The sequence below is a fragment of the Cimex lectularius genome, unplaced genomic scaffold (genome assembly GCF_000648675.2).
Source record: "Cimex lectularius strain Harlan isolate CLEC.00 unplaced genomic scaffold, Clec_2.1 scaffold42, whole genome shotgun sequence".
Classification (NCBI taxonomy): Eukaryota; Metazoa; Arthropoda; class Insecta; order Hemiptera; family Cimicidae; genus Cimex; species Cimex lectularius.
Window position 1 is genome coordinate 1,988,733 of NW_019392754.1, and position 15,494 is coordinate 2,004,226.

Consider the following 15,494-nt stretch of genomic DNA (forward strand, 5'->3'; position numbering starts at 1 on the left):
ATCACAATCGCAACGCCTCTTTTGTTCTTAACGCATTATTTTGAGCAAAACCATGTAACAAATTGTTAGTTAAATTTTATAAGCACAACAATGTAATAAATTGTTTTAAATAAAGTTATTACGGTGTTTTGATAAATTTTCTGCCTTACGATCATAATGAAATATTTTTTATAAAAACGTATGAAATTTTGATCTTGTTTAATTTAGTTTACGTTAAAATAGGAATTTTGCAATTAATATAATGACAAAATTACATATTCTTACTTTGAAATACACTACAAAAATATGTGTATCCTGTTCTGAAGCAATTCGACGAAAATAGTGTAATTTTATGAGCAAAACCGTGAAATAAATTGTTACTTAAATTGTATGAGCAAAACCGTGTAGTAAATTCTTAGTTAAATTCATTGTATCAAAAATTAGTATTTCGGTGTTTTAATCAATTTTCGGCCAAACCATTATTATTTTTTTTTTTTTTTTTTAAATAAAAAAGAATGATTTTTTGATTTCGGTTAATTTGATTTTTATTAAAATAAGCATGTTGTAATTAATGTAACGACAACGATACATGTAGTTGGAATAAAAATATGAGTGTCCGGTTCTTTTGTCTTCGGCTGTACTCGATACGACCCGACGAAAATCCGGACAGTGGGGATCGCAGAGCGTAGAGTAGGGTAGCGTTGCGTGGCATCGGGCAGATGCGCACGGGGTAATGCAATCTTTTGGAAAAATGGACTTTGGATTTGCTTCGGGTAACATCGGGTAAGTGTGTTCCCGGCTTTATCCTTTGCCCATCTCTTTAGGTGCTTGGTAAGAGGCAATATAGGCCTATACTTTCCTATAAATTCTGCCTTCCGTTTTGGAAGATTTATAAATATGTTTGCATTATATCTGGTTATTTTGTTCAGTTCTTGAGTTTTTCAAATTATTTTTCCAGTGTCAACATAAGCATAGACTCTGGTGCACCTAATTAAGATACTGGTCTCATGGGTGACAGCGCTGCCTGTCTTTTTTTTTCTTCTATACCTTCAAGTCCAGAAACCTACTTTAAGATAATTTTGTATTTTCATAGATACAATAGGCAATTTAAGCACTTTGAGACAATTTTCGAGTTGAAAACATCGCATTTAGTGCCTTTATAGCTGCCTAACTGATTGAAAGCATGCAAATCTCTACTCTTTCATGTTCTTGTTAACTCCTGTGTGTGTTGTATTCCATGTATGGTATGGTATAGTGATAAGGATACTAGGAAACAGGGTTTGTACTCCCCAAGCATTGCATCCTTTTGGATTATTGTACCTTCCTAGTTCTTTACTTCAGTGTAACAGACTCTATCCTTCTCCTTAGAAGTATCAGGTCATTGACTGTCACTGCTACAATTTCATTCCCTAAGATTTTATCGTATGTTAGGTTGAATCTCCATTGAGCTGTTGCTTCGCATTCAAAGATGATATGGGTGGCTGTTACCTCCTTCTCACTGCATAATCTGCAGATGGGATCATCATTGTATATGCCCATGTTGCGTAGATGTTTTCTCAGATGCCAGTGATCGGTTAGTAGTCCTATCACTCCTCTGAGTTTGGCCCTCTCCAATTGCAGCAATGCTTTAGCCAGTTTTGGTGAGGGTTGTTTCATCATAAGTTTACTATGTCTAGCGCCGCTATTCACTTCTCCTTTTGTTTTGTTTGGATCCATTCTGCGATGGAGGATTCTATATTTGTTTTTGTTATCCCAAGTATAGGTTTGGGGCGTAAGTATGGTTTTGCTGACTCTGGAACACCTCCTCTGGCCAGACTGTCCTCTTTCTCGTTACCAAAAACTCCCCTGTGTCCTGGCATCCAAGATATCATCAGATTGTTGTGTTTCCCCAGGTTTTGGAGATTTTGGATGCATTCACTGACTAATTTTGATGTAATTATTTTACATGCTAGTGCTTTAATGGCTCCTTGGCTATCAGATCTTATACCGGATTTGTTTGGCCAGTGTAAGCTCGTTTATGATTTACCAGGGCACAAGCATTGATGGCATGTATTTCCGCTTGAAAGACGGAAGTGTACTTCCCTAATGAGTTTGATTGCTTATATTTTGGGATTGTACAGTAAATGCCCGATCCAGTTCCTACGTTTGTTTTGAAGCGATCTGTATACCATATCATTGTGTCTGACGCTCTCCTATGTTCTTCCTCTTCTTTATATACCGTTGAGACTTTGTAGGATTTTGTGAAAATTGTTTCCGGGATCATATAGTCAGTCCCCTTTTCAAGGAATGAGTGTGTGATTTTGTTAATTATAGTTGTATGCCTGAATTGTTTAGTTCCTATCCAATTTAATTGTTTTTGGAGTCTAATTGAGCTTTTCCTAGCCTTTCTTTGTACGAATACTTCCAGTGGAGGTAGGTTTAGCAGAGTTTCTAGTGCACTTGTAGGGGTTGTTCTCATTGCCCCCTAATGTTTGAGCTTGAGTTGTTGAGCTTTGGTCCACCAGATTAATGATCCATAGGTTATCCATGTTCCTTAGCAAGAAAAATTGTTGGGATTAGTCAAAGTGTCTTTGTAAGGGTGTAGTTCGGACTTTTTAACCTTAAACCAACTTTCTGTTCCACCTTGATCCATTTGGAAATTGTATGCTTCGGAGCCGATTTGCGCAAGAATTAAGGCCGTGAAGTGTACAATAAGCGAGCCATAAAAAAACTCTGAATTAATCAGTGGTAGCATAGTTCAGTTATTGGTACATAAATTTAATGAAATTTATATAAATAATTTTGTTCCACTAGCTATTGCCAACTTCCTTCTAATTTTGTAATTATTCCTAGAACATCTCAGATTTTTAAACGATGCATTTTTAAACAAGTTTCTCTGCATTCCTCAAGCCAAATAATGTATTTCCCATTAATACATTTTCTCAAAGATTGGAAAAAGCGAAAATCCGGGAGGAAAAAGAGGGTGGTGGTAGCACATCTCAGCCAAACTCTAAATATTTATTTTTCTTTTGCCAAGACACGTGGGGCGAAACAATTCCTATGCAATTAGCCAATGTTAGTCGTTTTTGGCCTATTGCTGATCCCTCTAATTTAAGGCAGTATACACTAGAAAGAACGATTTGATTAGGTGAAAGAAGCTTATTGTAAAATCTCCCTGTACAATGCAACCAATATTAGCCTGTTCAGATGTAAACTTTTCATTTTCGTTGCGTATTGTCCGTAATTTTTTTTCGTTTATTTTTCGATATTAACCAGAACTCACTATATATTAATTATTCAGTTTTGTGATTGTGGGGGAAGAGTAGCGAACGAAAAAGGCAAGGGTCGACGTGAGATTTGAACCCACGACGGCAGGGTCTGCGAGCCAAGAGTCTATCGCTCCGATCTGTTTTAACATTGATGTAAAGGAATGCTTTTCGTCGCCAGCTATCAATATTTGTAAAAATGGGTCGTTAACATGCGTTATAAGAGGGTATCGCAGATGGAGATGGATCCAAGACATAAGCTCAAATTTGGTTATCATCAGTAGTGGAAGGAGAACCAGAGCGCTTTCTTCTTCCAAATCAAAATCTCGTTTCCTGAACGTAGCAAACCTCCAAAAGCGTCATTCCCATACACACAACAAATTTCCTTATCAGTCTGAGCTGTTTTTCTTTGGGAATAATAAAAACTATTAAATGTAGCTAGTCTTCCCAATGAACCCGTCGGTCCTCGGCCAAACAACTCTGAGATTTTCTAAAAAGAAACAAGAACCTAGGAAAAGAAGTATAAAATACAAAATATAATTTGGCCTTATGAAATCAGATAAAAAACAAATATATTTACAGTAAATGCCCTGTAAGAAACAATCCAAAAAATTTCTTTTCTTAAAAAAATAAAAAAATCCTGTTTACAGAAAAACAACAAAATTTCAACTTAGATAAATCAATTCGATACAAATACTATTACGAATACACTTAAATGAACGAGAAGCGGGCACACTCTAGAAAGCAACAAGAATCAAGGAATTAACGAAAATAAAACAATATGCTCACCGTTCTTGATTCCAGCGTCTCCAGCCACTTAATGCCATTCTCCCCGCTTTTCTTATCACTCGTCGGGGATCAAGATCCCGACCAGGAATGTTTGTATACCAAACAAGCCAAATTTATGCATTAATTAATGCAACCTTACAATGTTAAAAATGCCCTTTTTGTTTTTTACTCTAAATTCATCATGTAAAACTACTGAATCTTAAGTGACCGAAAAATCTGGTGATAACAACAGGATAAATGGTGATTTTGATCCTTTCGTTTTTATTAAAAATCATGTCAGCTAAGCAGATAATAATGGGATAAGGTTTATTTCCGCCGGTTTGTCATCGCCCCCTTAGCAATCAGTCCCCTTTTTTAGTCAGCAATCTTTGAGTGATGCCCACAGTGAGTTGACCCTAAACCATTCGTCTTGTTTTACAGCAATTTCTTTAATGTTTGTCCTTTTTTTAGAAAAAGGGGTTTATGCCTATCCGACAACTAAAGACCAATCGGTTTTTCATTTTTATAAATTAAATTTATAAATTTAACAAAATATCTTTATAAGGTATTACCTATAGAAATTGAAAGTATCGTGTGCGATGGAAGGTCACACGAGTTATGTAGTCTTTTTAATAATTTATAACCCTTATACGTTTACTAATGTAATTGACCAAATTTCTTCTTTGAATTAATTATTCTTTTTATGTAAGGATTTGGATGTGATGAAAAAGTTAGTGTCACGAGCGGTGTTCAAACCCATTCGGAGACGAAGGTCGTGAGTTCGAATCCTGTTCGTGATACGAACTTTTTCATCTAATCCAAGACCTTACATAAAAAGAATAATTAATTGAAAGACATAATTTATTAGGTCGGTTTGTTTGTTGTCTTTTCAGCCTTTTGTGGGGATTCAAAGTCAGTCTTTTATACATGAAAACTCCAAGATAACGCACTAGGTCAGGCAGTCAGCGAAAGTAAATTCAAAACGTAACTAAATTCAATTATTTTGCTACTATCCTGCAAACTATATTTTTTTATGAAATTTTTGTTAAAGATTAGAAAAAATGACAGTTCTATGTTAGGACCGTAGTGGTAACAAACGTGTTTTGAAGATAGGCTGAAAGAGTGGAGGACAACTGGATGGAGATAGGGGTTGAAATATTTCACGAGATAGCGGTCCCTTTCTTCTTTTTCTTCCTGGTAGGGTTTATCTGCCCTGTGGAGGTGGAATCCGGAGGGAAAGAGGGCGGGATAGATTTTCGGGGCAAAGGGGGAGAAGACTCGAGGGAAGCAACAGGCGCATTTTTCATTAGGCCGCCTCGGCGCCGTCCCCGGGGGCCACCTCGCGATATTGGAAACCAGCCGGAGCGGAAAAGCGGAAAAAGAACGTTTTCGGGGGCGGCGGGGGCTGTGGGACAGTGAATCCAGTGGGCATAATTCACAGGGGGATCGATTTCCCGTTCCAAATGGCACCCTCAGGCAATTAAAAACTTCTCGCCGGCGACACTATCTATTAACTCCACCCATAACGAACAACCGACGCACCATGGAGATCTAATCCATTCTTAAGGTCTATTTCATTCATTTTTAATTAAGAAATTATAAGTAACAGATGTATTAATTTGCATATTTTCCGCAAATTTCCTTATTGTTTTGATATCCCATTTCATAGACATAAAAATAAATAAAATGACCAATAGCACAAATCCCTTTGATTAAAAACGAGGTCAGACCATAGACCGGCAACAGGAGAGGAATAGTCCGATATGTCACCTTGCTGAAGTTCCAACGAAAAATCATTGGAAGCCTACGTGAAGTACCAACCACCTCAGCAGAAGAAAATATAAAGCTGGTACATCGCAAAAGAATAAACTTACCTGCTAAAAGCACTCTAGGATATGACATGCTAACTGGAGAAATACTGCGGAGGCCGATTGGTCAGCTTTTAAGACTACGCGGTCGTGGGTTCGATATTCCCAGCATCTCCCCTGAAATTTTATCGGCGCTCACCCCTTCCGATATTCAAACAATATATGTACGATATTACTAGGATACTCATATCTGGCTAATATAGAATCATAAAGCCATTACAAATAAATAAGAAGCATATATATATTTAATGCTGCAATCAGATTAAATAAGTTGAAGACATATTATAAAAACTCAAATCGCTACTATCGACAGTCATTAAGTCATTTGAAAAGATCTGGCATAAATAAACTAGAAAGGTTGCAACTAAATCAGTATGTCCTACGTAACAGTTATTTCAACGTCAGAATAGAAAATCAATATTAAAAGAAAAACATAAGGGAAGAAGTCCCCCAAGATTGCATATTAAGTCTAATAGTTTACTTGCTCGCGGACGCGACCCCTCGGGATTCCCCTCGGTGAGTCCTTAGGGAGGGCCGGATTGTCGGTTGGGACGGTGCTTCGGTTGGGCCACCGGCGATCTGACGGACTTGCCCAAATCGTGTACGCCGACATACCTCTACAAGGCTTCCTTGAACTTAGAAATAGATACGCCGGTTTTCGTCTGATTTTTACAAACGGGTCCAAGACCGGCGAAGGTGGGGCGTGTGTTGTGAAGCGAGGGAGTGGCCACCTTCTGGTTTTTGCCTCCTCATTGCAGCGTATACACGGCAGAGCTGAGTGCGATTTGGCACGCTCTCGAGGCGGTGCGGACCGGGGAGGGCTCAGCCTTCCTCGTATGTACCGACTCTCTGAGCGCTGTCTGGGCTATACGCGACAGGTTCTCTGTGGACCCTCTCGCCGTGCTCTTGTTAGAGAAATACGCGGAGCTAGAGCATCTCGGAAAAATGGTGGTTGTTGTCTGGATTTCCGGACACGTCGGCCTGGAGGGTAACGAACGTGCGGACAAGGCGGCGAATGCCGGTACACCCCACACTCTGGATATCCCGCTAAACACGCAGTTAAAAATATGATAAAAGAAAGATGGCAGAGTCAGTGGGCGGAGTCGTCGGAGAGGCTTTTGCGAGTCAAGAGCACGACCGGTAGATGGCCCTCAGAGAACCTGAGCAGGAGACGAGGGATCGTCTTCACTCAACTGAGGATTAGCCATACGCGGTTGACACATGGGCACCTGCTTTTGAGCCAAAGCCCGCGCAGGTGCCCCTTATACCGAGAAAGGTTGCTCGATGTGTCCTACATAATACAAGCGTGTCATGCCTTGGCTCCTTACAGAGAGCGTGTAGGCATGCCGCCGGACTTAAGAAGAGCTCTCGAGCACGGTAGTGAGTTTCAGAGTCCCTTATTCCGCTTTTTATGGGAATTGGGAATTTTTATTGTATATAGCCTTCAAAATATTTGTTTTGTGTTTCTGTATCATGTATGAGTGAATGTATTTATTGGTGTGAATGAGGAGGGGCTGATGGCGAATAAGCTTCTCAATCGCCTCTCAGGTTGCGTATATGACTTGGGCCGTTGGCGGAAAATTTATAAACATGCCCCATCGATCAATATCAACTAATCAATCAAGATTAGTTCATTATAGGGAATAGGTAGATGGAAGAATATCGAGTACTCCATCTCCGGAACAGTATGAGTGCGAACAATGTATATAGGTATGAATGTATTTATTGGTGTGATTGTGTATCGAATGTGTAGCGGTATTATGTTAGTGCTTCGGGGCTGAAATGACCAAACTGTCGGATGCCCCAGTCAAAAAAAAAAAAAAAAAAAGTTTGTTCCTACATACCACTGTTTTCAGACTGGTGCAACGAATAGGTACTACTGTACAATTTATTTACTGCCAGGAATTAAGATTTGCTCTCATAATGCGAGTTTGACAAATAATGACTGAATGTAAACAATAACGGCAATTAATGTTTACTTTATTGAAGAAGCAAATTATTGGACCTAGCAACCAAACATACGAAATGCGTATTTCAAACTATTTACCATAACCTTATCATTTTTTGACAGATTTAAAATCCGATTGCATCGTTCTTTTCAGCATGAAAATTCCTTTAAAATGATGTGTCAGGTTGTATGGGATCGTATTTGAACCGGGCCTGAGGTATCCTGTATATTTTGTTCCAAAAAAACGTAAAAATTTGAAACTAAACTAAAAAATATTAAACACGTTTTTTTTATTAATAGCGTCACTGGTTCAAGAGAAATTTAGCGAGGCCATTTAAAAAGGACACCTGTATGTTTAGCGGTCATAATGGACCATATGTAATTATTTCAATTAATTATATTTATATCTAAAGTCTTGGTTGACCACTTGGACACCAACTTCTCCGAGCCGAAGGTCGTGAGTTCGAATCCCGCTCGTGATCCTAACTTTATCATGTCAACCGAGACTTTAGATAAAATTATAATAATCTGATTTTTTTTAAAGTTTCAAATTTTATCCCAATCTCGTTTTTTCTCTTTGTTAGAGCTGTGTAACAATTTTGTATTTGTCATATAGAAGTGGTGTTTCGTACCATTTAAATGGTCATTGCGACCATGGATGGGATAACGGTAAGGAAAACAGCCATTGATTTTAGACAATTTTTTATTTTTCGTTTTTATTTCTCCACTACTTGTTCCTATATATGTGATTTTAAAACCATCCCGTAAAAGCTGGTACGCTTTTTAAAAACTATCAACCCCACATTGTATTGTTTGTTTTCTATTTGATCCTATCGAAAACAATTTTCAAAGTCAGCACGAGGTTACCTAACAAAAACATTTTGACGCATTTATTATAAAAGAAAGAAATTTTATTACAATTTGGGTACAATTTACTAAAATTTATTTACAATTTACTAGGAAACGCCATGATTAAAATGTAACAGTATATATTGTATAACACGTAAAATATTATTTCATAAAACTTTTTTTTAAATTAAAGATTTATAATATAGTACTTTATTTTTTAAAAAAGAAGAATGGTTGGGTTTTCTTTTTGGAAAGGTTGAAAGGAAATATCAGCGTGTCTGTGCAGCTTGGTGCGAAATACGATAGAACGAGGTTTAGACCGATTCTCGCACAATAGTTTGACCTTATTTTCGGAAACTTGTCATTTGACTTTATATCGAATTCGTATGCAGGGCTACCATGGAAGGGAGTCGTAAGCAGGTAGCCCTTTGATCCGCAAATGCTTCATTCCCTTCCTTTTTTGACCTAGGAGGCCCCCACCTCCCACTGGCCCCCTTTTCAAAAGACCACCGAATAAACGAGTCCTGGGGAATTTACATACAAAACCGTTCCTTCAGCCCTCACTGAGCTGAGGGAATTTAGGGGGGATAAGAGGCAGTAGACTTTCCCTATATATATTACCCTACTAATTCAAACACAAGGGTAACTGGGAATAATAAAAAAAATGTCTGCTCGCATATTTGAGTTTAACTTCTCTTTGAAAACATTATACTTTCACAAAAGAATTGTACAAACTTTTGTATATTTAAAATATGTTTTGTACGAAATAAATGAATGAAACATGTAACAAAGGTAAAAATAAATAAAAACTTCTCTCTTTGTCCCTTTGTCCCATGATGCTTGTGACATATCAATGGGAATCTTAATAAATATTTTTATTTATTTTAAAATTTAATAATTGAAAAACAACAATTTCAATAAAAAGTGCATTTATTTTTTCAATTTTACGTTTTATCATAGAAGGAAAGAATTTTCAGTCCGTGGGATTTATGGATAAATAATATTCATTAAATCAGCTTTAAAAATATTTCGAATTTTTCCTTTTCTTATCTCAGGGACAAGGACGAACCCAACTATTCATCATCAAAATGTAATATCAAAATTATATACAAGAAGAAAGAATACAATGAACTCGGGGAATGAACAGGTAACGAACATTTCAGCCCTGTTAAATTCTTAATGTGTGGTGATTAGTGAACGTTAATTGACAATTGTTCAGAAATCGTGAGATGCGGTCTGGTGTGATGTAGGTTTCATAAAAACATTTTCTTTATCGTGCCAACGTTTCGATCTTTATTGAGATCATCTTCAGGGCCTGGGATTTACAAACATTGTTTACAATTAACAAATACATTTATGATGTGGAAAAGAAAATGTATACAATGCAATATATATGTGTGGTGATTAGTAACCGTTAATCGATAATTATTCAGAAATCGTGAGATGCGGTCTGGTGTGATTTAGGTTTCAGAAAAACATTTTCTTTATCGTGCCAACGTTTCGATCTTTATTGAGATCATCTTCAGGGCCTGGGATTTACAAACATAGTTTACAATTAACAAATACATTTAGGATGTAGAAAAGTGAATTTATACAATGCAAAATATATTTTTTATATTCAATCAAAGTATTTCTACTCAAAGTGTTTGTCTTCTGTGTAATTGTGCCATTCGTGTTGAGAGATTTTGCTGTTTCATGTTTATATACGTTGGATTTTGAAGGGATGGGGAATGATGTCGGTATAGAAAAGACATTTTTGTATAAGGCGTCGGCTTCTTTGAGGTGAAAAGAGCCGACGAAGGGAAACAATGTGTTGGTAATGGTTTCGCCCGATTATCCTTTCAGGATTATATAGAAATGGATAAATAGGAAAAGGAAAGATAAATTGTTAGACAATTAGACTATGTGAAAAATATTTGATGTGTGGATTATCTATATTGAATTTGATTAATGATATTGGCGTAGCTGCGACTGAGTTTACATGTATCTGTTCTGTAATTGATGCTGTGTTTATCTCTGTTGATATAAACAATTTCTAAGAAATTACGTTTATGTTTGTTTGTTCTGTATGTAATATTTTTGGATTTTTGAAGTCGAAATTGTGTTGGTGTTCAAAATGGTGGGTAGCGAGTGTTGTAGGATTTTGCTTGGGTTTTTTGCAATCATAGATATGTTGCTTTACTCTCTTGTCCAGATATTGAAGACCGATGTAAGTTGCCGGACAGTTTAAACAGTTGATCTTGTAGATGACGTCAGATTTATTTCTTATTGGTGTGGGATCTTTAATTTTGGAAAAAAGTGTTTGGATTGTTTTATCATTTTTGAAAGTTATTTTAAAGTTATCGGACGAGAAAAATGCGTTTAATTTATGTGATAAGCCTTGAATAAATGGCATGGAAATGTATGCTGGTTTGTTTGTATTTGATAGAGTTAATGTAGTATTATTAGTAATAGTGGATGGTGTTAGTGTTGAGTTGTAATTGTTGATTATTCTGTTAATAATGTGTTTAGGGTAGAGATTGTTATGGAGGATATATTTGTATATCTTTATGTTCTTGTGGTGAAATGATTCATGGCTCAGGGTAATCATTTTGTGAAGTAACCCTTTGGCCGTGTTTATTATTGTATGAAGAGGATGGTGAGACGTAAAGTTGAGGTAGCGATCTGTGTTTCTTGGTTTTTGATACCAATCTGTGATTAATGTGCCATCTGGTTGTTTTATTACGAGTGTATCTAAAAATGGTATTTTTTTTTGTTTTCGATTTCATGTGTAAATTGTAGGCGTGGGTGAAAGATATTAAATGTATCTAATGTAGTTTGAATTTGATCTGCGGGAACTGCTGTCAATATATCATCTACGTATAGTGAGGAAGTGTAATGTGAAAGGAAGTTGTGATATGACTGTATTTAATCTCACTGGCACTCTCAACATGACACGCAAGAATGGCACAATTACACAGAACAAACACTTTGAGTGAGTAGAAATACTTTGATTGTATATATGAAATATATTTTGCTTTGTATAAATTCACTTTTCCACATCCTAAATGTATTTGTTAATTGTAAAGAATGTTTGTAAATCCTAGGCCCTGAAGATGATCTCAAGAAAGATCGAAACGTTGGCACGATAAAGAAAATGTTTTTCTGAAACCTACATCACACCAGACCGCATCTCACGATTTCTGAATAAATTCTTAATGTTGTTCTACCCTTTGCTTTGTTAAAAAAGTAACACTACTGTTTTTTTCCTCAAATATAATCAATTTTTTAAATTTTCAAGGTGGGAAATATTGTTAATTTTGTAGGCGTTTCATTCTGTAAAGCCAATCGAAGGGAAACAGAACAGCATCTATTAACAATAATAAAACCTTTTTGAAAAGTCGACCACAGTTCTGTCAGGTCCTTTAAACTTCCATCCTGAATTAATCCCATCTCAATCAACATTAATCTATGGACCGTTTGCCTAGAAATTGTTTCGACAAAGACACGAATAGAAACATAATTCATGAAGAAGCCCTGAGCTGCAAGATGATAACATAGAATTTTCGACCGACTCCACATAACAATATTAAGGACTCAACACTACACATTTGCTCAAGAAATAGTGTAACTATAACATAAAATTTTCCTCTCAAACTTACAGTACTGACGTAATTGTTAGATAAATTTACTACTAAGGCGAGTCTGATGCCTCGTGAGTCCGACAAACACCACTTCCCTATGTGGGGGAGACAGGTAATCCAGGAATCTCCGTTAAAGCATAGCAAGGAAACACATTTTGTTGGAAAATGTATGGACATTGATTAACTGACTTATTGCTAGAACATTTATTAAGTATTAGGTACAATAGGTTTTTTGAGGTCATGTGGAAAGTGTTTTCAATGAATAAGGACTTATTCTATGATGTATTATTTTGCTCCTCAGCTTGCGATGATGGGTTTGACGTAAAAGGTAGACTTAACTCATCTTTGTCCTCCTAACTTCGCCTCGGCTCGTTGGTCTGTCAGAAGCCTTTCGCCATAATATCATATTAAATGGACGAAGAGGGAAAGAATGAAAATGTGAAACAATGAGAAAGAAGGAGAGAAATAGGTGGATGGATAGATGGATCTACAAATATAAAGAGATTGAGAGAGACGAAGAAAATACAGTTGTCGAAAGCAGGGAAAAGAGAGAGTGAAATAGAAAAAGAGAGAGAGAGTGAGAAAAAGAAGGCGGAGAAAGAATGAGAGAGGGAGAAAAAGAAATAGTTTGATAGAGAGATGAAGACATAAATAATAGAGTGACATTTTTCAAGCTGTGACATTTTTTTGGTAATGTGACATAGAGAAAAAGAGGCATAGGGAGTAAGAAAAAGGTAGAGAGAATGAGAGAAAGGTAGAGAGAGAGAAGGAGTGAGTGAGTGAGTGAGAGAGAGAGAGAGAGAGAGAGAGAGAGAGAGAGAGAGAGAGAGAGAGAGAGAGAGAGAGAGAGAATTAGATAGATTGACTTTTTGAATTGCATTTTTTGTGAATGAAAGTGAGAAAGATAGAAAGAGAGATGGTGAGAGATAGAGAGAGAGAGAGAGAAATTGACGTTTTAGTCAGCCACGCAGAATTACGACTCTTGGACCTCTCTTAAAAGAGACGAGACACAACTTTGGGAATGAGAGAGAAAGTGAGAGAGAGTGAGTGAGAAGAGGAGAGAGAGATAGAGAGGGCTAAAGCTAGAGAGAGAGAGAGAGAGAGAGAGAGAGAGAGAGAGAGAGAGGGCGAAAGCTAGAGAGAGAGAGAGAGAGAGAGTGAGAGAGAGAGAAAGAGAGAGTGAAAGAGAGAGTGAGAGAGAGATTGACAGCGTTTTAGTCAGCCACGCAGAATTACGACTCTTGGACCTCTCTTAAAAAAGACAAAACAAAACTTTGGGAATGAGAGAGAAAGTGAGAGAGAGAGAGTGAGAAGAGGAGAGAGAGAGAGAGAGGGCGAAAGCTAGAGAGAGAGTGAGAGAGAGATTGACAGCGTTTTAGTCAGCCACGCAGAATTACGACACTTGGACCTTTCTTAAAAGAGACGAGACGCAACTTTGGGAATGAGAGAGAGACTGAGAAGAGGAGAGAGAGAGAGAGGGCGAAAGCTAGAGAGTGAGAGAGAGAGAGAGTGAGAGAGAGATTGACAGCGTTTTAGTCAGCCACGCAGAAGTACGACTCTTCGACCTCTCTTAAAAGAGACGAGACACAACTTTGGGAATGAGGGAGAAAGTGAGAGAGAGAGAGAGAGAGTGTGACAAGAGGAGAGAGAGAGAGAGAAAGGGCGAAAGCTAGAGAGAGAGAGAGAGAGAGAGAGAGAGAGAGAGAGAGAGAGAGAGAGTGATTTTGATTTTTGAATTGATAAACGGTTTATTTTTACAAACTAACATACATACGAAATATTTTTCTAAACGCACTTCTCACTAGACGGTGACTCACGAACTCTAAATAATCATAAACACTACGAAAAAGAGAAAATTAGTGAGATTTTGATTTTTAATTTGATAAACAAGTTATTTTTACAAATTTGCATTCAAGAATACCGAGAAACAAAAACATTTAACGCTTAAAAACGAAAAAAGGAGAAAGGGCGTAATTGGAAACCTAAATATATTATAAATTAAAATACTCAAAGTTACCCCAACAAAACCAATTCCAACAACTCACATACGCCATAAAGAAAATACACAATTAATGACGTAACGATTATTAATAACTAGAAAGATTTGAATCAGCAATCCTGCGAACGCAGCCTTTATTCATATTATGACCCTGATAAACACATATAACAATATAATCAATCTCAAATTCTATTGAATATCAATATTATTTATAAATAGATCAAAAGTTTTGTTTGAACGGAAAATCATAAACAACAAGGATGTCTTCATGTCACGTAATTTACTATAAATGAAACTCTTTATAATAATACTGATCAACTAAAAAAATTAACTAAAGCCACAAACCAAAATTTTTTTAAATGGACGTTGTTTGATCTATAAAAAGAAATATTTGTTAAATACGGAGCTTTTTGTACTCGTAGTTACGACCGAGAATGAAAGATCACGTGCTCTTTGCGATTTAATTATCGGATAACTCGAGCCCTGTTGCACAATGAGGTTTTCTAACTGTTGAATATGAGCGAGCATCTGATAGTATGTGGCACGTTCAGCCGGGGATCAGTAAAAGCCGCTTCACTTGCAGACCTCATATCGATTTACTATCACAAACTTTTGCCAAAGAGCCACCCCCTTACTTTATTTATCTAACCTCTTTCTAGAGCCACCGGCTGAGCAGGCTTCGCTTTAATATTTCACACGGCGACTGCCAACTGGCTCTGGAGTTCAATGATTTTTTTAACAGTTGTTCGGCCTAAGATTGTTGAATGTTTGTTGAAATCTAGTTACTTATATACTTAAGGGGGGGGTGGATGTGAACGATTCCCGTTTTTTGCTACGTTTGCCGTTCTGAGTTCGAATCTCAACATTAGTCTTGGATTTTTGTATCGAAAAATATTAAATTGCGTAGTGTTTATGATTATTTAGAGATCATGAGTCACGGTCTAGTGAGACGTGCGTTTAGAAAAATATTTTCTTTATCGTGCCAACGTTTCGGTCTTAATTGAGATCATCTTCAGAGCCTGGAATTTTATTAATTAGTCTAATTTATTTATAAACATTGTTTAAATTATACAAACACATGTAAGATGTGACAATGAATTTATACAATGATGTACACAATATAGAAATTTTAGGTTTAATCAAAGTATTTGTACCCACTCAAAGTGTTTGTTTCTGTGTAGATGTGTCATTTTTGTGGGTCGTGTTGAGAGTGGT